The sequence below is a fragment of the Schistocerca nitens genome, chromosome 4, assembly GCF_023898315.1.
Source record: "Schistocerca nitens isolate TAMUIC-IGC-003100 chromosome 4, iqSchNite1.1, whole genome shotgun sequence".
In the NCBI taxonomy this organism is placed as follows: Eukaryota; Metazoa; Arthropoda; class Insecta; order Orthoptera; family Acrididae; genus Schistocerca; species Schistocerca nitens.
This window is the reverse complement of record NC_064617.1, coordinates 412,800,147-412,807,175: the sequence shown is the minus strand read 5'-3', so window position 1 is coordinate 412,807,175 and position 7,029 is coordinate 412,800,147.

Here is a 7,029-nt window from a genome sequence, read left to right as displayed (position 1 = left end):
TCTGTAGACGTCTCTCCATTGATAACAACATGCTGTGTTCTGTTTGCTAAAAACTCTTCAATCCAGCCACACAGCTGGTCTGGTATTCCGTAGGCTCTTACTTTCTAAGGCCTTCAGTCTGGAACCGCGCGACCGCAACGGTCGCAGGTTCGAATCCTGCCTCGGACATGGATATGTGTGATGTCCTTAGGTTAGTTAGGTTTAAGTAGTTCTAAGTTCTAGGGGACTGATGACATTAGAAGTTAAATCCCATAATGCTCAGAGCCATTTGAACCCTTTTTGAACCTTCGCGTCGATGCCTGTGACGGCGTTGAAGGTGATGCATTTCTGATATAAAGTTTTACAAGCGACCAGACTGGGTCCACTACCACCAGCCAGAAACAAAAAGGTCAAGCAAGGAATGGCATCACAGCTCACTGATGAAAGCAAAAAAACCTTCAGTCAACCGTCTGCTGACAAAAATCATGTTCATTCTCTTCTGGAGTGGAAACTGAGTAATTTAGGAGCCTTACATGGATAGAGAAGTGACCGTAACCATTGGTTCTTATACAGCCACCCTCCAATCAGGAGCAAGCGACGAGGACCTCTGACTTCAGGAGTACTGCTACAGCATGACAATACACGACCATTTACAGCCCGTAAGACAGTTGAGACTACTGAAGTAATTAGGTCTGAGTGTTTAGCACAACCTCCTTATTCGTCAGATCTCTCTTCTAATGAACTTCTTCGGTTCGGTGCACTCTAAGAAGCAATGGGAGGCAGGCATTTCAGAAGTGACAAAGAGGTGAAAACTACGGTGCGCAACTGGCTACTCACACCACCACCAAAAGAATTCTTTCATCGTGGTATCTATACATTTTCGAAGAGGTGGAATACATGCATTCAACGTCAGGGTGATGGCGCCGAAAAATGACATGTAGGTTTTTGTTCATTGTTACACTTAACAGTATTACAGCACTTTTAAGGTTTCCATTTGAATCACCTGCATAGAATGAAGACAACGAAAGGTTGTGCCAGACCGGGAATCAATCCCGAATTTCTCACTTTACGCGAGCGTTCACCTTGATTATTCGGCTATCCGTGCACGAATCACAGCCAGACCCAAACGTCCATATGCCCTTCTCTTTGTGTCACAACGTGCACTCGTACGTAACGAATATTCCTATCCAGGAAGGAGATATTTTTTTGTTGAGCCGACGGCCTGATACTGGCGAATAAATACGAAACAGCAGTGAATGTGTTATTCAGAAGTACGACGTAATGTTCCTTGGGACATACGTACGTTGTACTTATGAGTAACATATTCGCTGCGATTTAGTACTCGAGTTTGAGAGAGTCCGTATCGTGGGACTGTTGGAGGCTTTGTGGTCCTTTCGTGTATTGCGCACCATATCGTTCGTATGGACACCACCACTGCCTGTTGTTGGCGGCGATGGATATAGGAAGGCATACATGCGCAACATGTAGGCTATGGAAGTCCAACACGCACCACAAGGAGGAAGCACTGTCACTTCTGCGCAGAACTACCGGGAACAATAGGGGCCATGTAGCAGACTATCCTTGCCTCTTTGGAGCATCCCGTAAGTGCTGCTATCGTTGTCAGACTGTTACGTGACGCTGGTCTCCCTGTTTGCCGACCCTTACGTCGCCTGCCACTCACCCCCCTGCAGCGTCTTGCCCAACTCGCCTAGTATCGGCAGCTACCGATTGGCAGTTGCTTATCTATCGGCCGAGTCCCGCTTCTGCTTTGGCGGCGAGAATCACAAGATCCATGTCTGGAGGTAGGCCTAGGCGTAGTAATGAAAATGATTTCTTTGTTGCAGCATAATGATAATGGTAATTCGCTCGCTGTTGCCAAAGCCGTGTGAGTGAAATGAAAAGGAAAAAAAATCGCGTTTCACTCGAGAAATAAAACATCGAAAAACAAGCATATTTGCCGACAAATAAGACCGAAGACAAGCGATACTACTACAAGTTACACTCGATGTTAGCCGTGTTTGATTTTCAGACATACGTACTGTATTAAATGCCACGCGGGGTAGTTGCACGGTCTTGGGCGCCTTATCACGGTTCGCGCTGCTTCCGCTGTCGGAAGTTCTTGTCCTCCTTCGGGCATGGGTGTGTGTGTTGTCGTCAGCGAAGTTAGTTTACGTTAGATTAAATAGTGTAGCGCGTATGCTTCGCCGGCGATGGGCGAGGCATGACAGAATCTCTGACCAGAGAGTAGTTTATTGTAGGTTGTTGCTTGTCGCGTGTCTGTGCTAGACTGCGCGAGTCGACAGTAGTCTGCGCGAGTCGACAGTAGTAGTCAGGCGGATACAGTCGTAGTCAGTCTGCAGTAGTAGTCAGTCGGATACAGTAGTAGTCTGTCGGCTTGAGTAGCGAGTGGAGGGTAGTAGTCTGCGGGTGTCGGCATGCGTCGGCTGTGTGCTCTGCTCGCGACTCTGGTCAGGATTCTGGACGATGAGTATTGTTGTAGAAGGTAAAGAAGCAGCATTGCGCATATCTAATAATGTATGTTAATTGTAATCTAATTTGTTCAAAAAAATGCCCCAATAATGATTTTTACAATATAAAGTAACCTTTTTTTAAAAGAAAAACATTCATTTCAATTTAAAGAGTATTTCCTATGCATTCCTTCCAAGAATCCAAAAAAAGTATATAGGCCAGCATTGCACGAAGCTGTGTCGGAGAATGTATAATTAAGAGCAGATATAGTTGTAGTTTTTATTGAGGTAAGAATTTTTACCTTTTGCTTTTCTATTCAGAATACAGGGCCAAAGGTCAACGCTGCTGTTCTTATAAAATTTACCAGATATTATCATTTCTGTTAGGTGGTTACATTTCGTTCATGGTTCATTATTCAGTGAATATTATTGTGTGGTTCATGGTCAATTATCATTCATTAATTTTGTGGGGAGGTTACGCTTGGCTCCATTCTCATTTCAAATTTACATTCCTTAATTTCTGTGGGGAGGTTACAATAGTGAGTAAGTCTAGGGTCCGATGACCTCAGCAGTTTGGTCCCATAGGAACTTACCACAAATTTCCAAAGAAAGGTATTATGGGTGATTAATATTAACAAACGACGCACTTGTTACCAGCATTAATTACCAGTCGAGTGACTGAATAAATCTGGAAGCAGCAGGAATGCCCTCTTTGCCTATCCGCTCTGTTCTTTATATCCTCCTTGCTCTGTCTTTCATGTGTTACTTTTATTCCAAGGTAGCAGTACTACTCCACCTCGTCAATTTCGTGGTGTCCAATATTGCTTTTTAAGTTTTTCAGTAATCCTCTTTCTGCTACCCCACATTAATTTTGTATCTCCGGTTTACTCGCAGGCCACATTCTGTACTCAACAGAGTGTTCGTTTCATTTAACAGTTCATGTAGTTCTTCCTCACTTTCAATGACGATAGCAACGTCATCAGCGAAACTTATCAATGACTTCGGTTAACCCTGCATTTTAAATCCTTTTCTTTTCTTGCTGTCAGTGCCTCTTCGAAGTGTATATCGAACAGCAGGGACGAAAGTCTACACTCGTGTCTCATGCCATTTTTAATTTGGGTGCTTCTCCAACTCCATGAAAATCTTGCACCTCAAGACTGTAACGGTGTGGCAGACCTTGTTCCTGGTACCATTATCATCTTCCTACCTTTTCAATTTGCAAATTCTACGGACAGTGCAGATAATTTTGAACTGCTTCATTTATGTTTGCGTTTACTGATTTGTAATAGGTTTTATTCCTTAAATTAAACGTACACGTACGTAGAACGCATATCAGGATGAAAAAGTTTAAGAAGTCGCAATTTTGCTAACATTCTACGAGATATAGAATATTGCGTCAACAGGTAGCACTGTGAATCGAAAACAATATCAGAAAAATAACAGCTAGTGAGATAGTGGTTGTTTTTAGGTGTAATCGAGAAAATGGATCGCTCGCGCGCGTGTATGTATTTCAGTGTGTGTGTGTGTGTGTGTGTGTGTGTGTGTGTGCGTGTTTAGTTGAATTTATATGGTCTGTTTTCGGCGTAAAGCGTGGACTGCGACTTAAGCGATCATCCTTATAAACTAACATCCCAAGAAATAATATGATAGCTACGCCGTTAGAACAGTGCAGAGACAGAGGTCTGATAATTGGATTACTTAGAATGCATAACACAGACTGTGTATATGTAAACTGAAGTGTTTCTCGTCATGGATCCAAATCTCACAGAGTAGTACGACAGCTATGGATAGCGTAACAGTGGAAAGACATGTTTGCTAAGTGGACTGTTAATATGTTACTGACAAATACTGTGGAATATAAACTGATGTACTGAATTTCTTCTCGTCATAAACTAATATCTAAGAAAACAACATGAAAACTATAAAATCGAACAGCTTGATAAATATTTAGGGAAGCGCAGTGACGTTGTCAGACATTAGTTTTTTGTATGAAGAACGTTTATTCTGCACTGTAAAGTACAGTTACTTCTATCAACAAGGAGACTGCAAATAAGGCATCATCTGCTGCATCGTGATAGATGTGCCCGTTTTCATGGCTGCACATTGTAATATTATTACACTGTCGGATTGTGGTGTATGAGCCACTAGCGTAGGAAGGTGACACCCCACATCTCACAGCTAAACCCTTTACTATCGGATATTCTCACTTTTAGGAAGCTCGTAAATCAGTTTGAAACAATACTTGAGTAGTAAAAATACAAATCTTTTGCTGAACTTGCAGAAATGACTTCCCACTGCTGTTATCTATCTCACGTAACACTGTTATCACGCATGTTATATGATTTTTCTAGTAATTCTATGTAATTTTAAGAGTGAAGTGAAGTAATGTTTTTGTTATTTTTTTCATATAAAAGAAATAAATAAAATAAGTAATGACTGATGCGAACTCTTTATTTTTGACATTGCTTCTCTTCTTATGTCATTACTTTAAAAAATTTTAGCGATACAAAAATTTCCCTTTTTTTGATTTCTTTGCCTTTTTCTGTGAGGATTGCTCATTTGTCTACGATTTAATGCAAATTCTGTAACGAAGTACGTTTTTGTTATGCCATGTGCTGGGAAAACACGCGTGTCGCGTAGGATCAGCCATTTAGCCAGTTGGGTCTGAACAGTCGAAAACAGCAGTGAAGAGTTAGGAACTCGTACAAACGTCAGACATGTATTGCCTAGAGTTTGCTAACACCTAACAGCTGGTCAATTTGAAGTATTCCAGAGCCATTATAAAAACTAATTGTCAATTTAAAACACCTTCAATCGTCTAAACTTACAGATTTATTTTATCTATGCAAGCAATTTGAACGTTACATTACACCATATTCATGCTCCCTGACCGACGTATAGGAGAATCAAACCTCTTATAGAATCGAAACTGGGGACAGCACTCAGTCACTGGTATCTGTAAATTTTTCCTTAATGCAGCTATCTCTTCGATCATCACTTGCTTACTTTTTGTGTATATCGAAAGATGGCACTCATATTACCTTTCATGAAATTTCGTAATTTCATCAAGTTTTGGAGAGTATTTTCCCTGTCTGTGTTTACTCATATAAGTTGCATGCCAGCGGAAAGATATCGCTGAGAACCGAATTTGGCGAAATATATTTTCATTCTTCTTACGTTTAGTATTCTGGTATAACCCACGATGGCCGAAGTAGAGAGGATATAAAATGTAGGCTGGCAATGACAAATAAAGTATTTCTGAAGAAGAGAAACTTGTTAACATCTAAACGTAGCTTTTAGTGTTAGAAAGTCTTAACTCAAGGTGCTTGTCTGGAATGTAGGCCCGTCTGGAAGTGAAACAGTTTAGACAATAAGAGAATAGAAGCTTTTGAAATGTAGCGGAACTCAACTTCTGAGGCCATCAGTCCCCTAGAACTTAGAACTACTTGAACATAACTAACCTAAGAACATCACACACATCCAAGCCCGAGGCAGGATTAAAAACCTGCGACCGCAGCGGTCGCGCGGTTCCAGACTGTAGCGCCAAGAACCGCTCGGCCACCCCGGCTGGCCATGAGTGATTGCTGGATTGCATGAATGTGTGATTATATATGAGTGTACATTCGTATATTCAGGTGGATTTTTTCGGTTCAGCTTTTTAACAGTCCCTGGGAATGGCTGTCGAGTTAAATTTTCTAAGATGGCTTGAGTTGCACGTCTGGCGGTTCCTTTACACTACTGGACATTAAAATTGCTACACCAAGAACAAACGCAGATGATAAACGGGTATTCATTCGACAAGCATACTATACTAGAACACACATGTGATTACATTTTCACGCAATTTGGGTGCATAGATCCTGATAAATCAGTACCCAGAACAACCACCTCTGGCTGTAATAACGGCCTTGATGGCGTGTAGAGGTACAGCTGCCCATGCAGTTTCAACATATACCACAGTTCACCAAGAGTAGTGACTGGCGTATTGTGACGAGCCAGTCGCTCAGCCACCATTGACCAGACCTTTTCAATTGGTGAGAGATCTGGAGAATGTGCTGGACAGGGCAGCAGTCGAACATTTACTGTATCCAGAAAGGCCCGTACAGGACCTGCAACATGCGGTCGTGCATTGTCCTGCTGAAATGTAGGATTTCACAGGGATCGAATGAAGAGTAGAGCCACGGGTCGTAACACATCTGAAATGTAACGTCCACTGATCAAATTGTCGTCAATGCTAACAAGAGGTGACCGAGATGTGTAACCAAAGCCACCCCATACCATCACGCCGGGTGATACGCCGGTATGGCGATGGCGAATACACGCTTCCAATGTGCATTCACCGCGATGTCGCCAAACACGGATGCGACCATCATGATGCTGTAAACAGAACCTGGATTCATCCGAAAAAATGACGATTCGCCATTCGTGCACCCTGGTTCGTTGTTGAGTACACCACCGCAGGCGCTCCTGTCTGTGATGCAGCGTCAAGGGTAACCGCACCCGTGACCTCCTAGCTGATAATCCATGCTGCTGCAAACGTCGTCGAACTGTTCGTGCAGATGGTTGTTGTCTTGCAAACGTC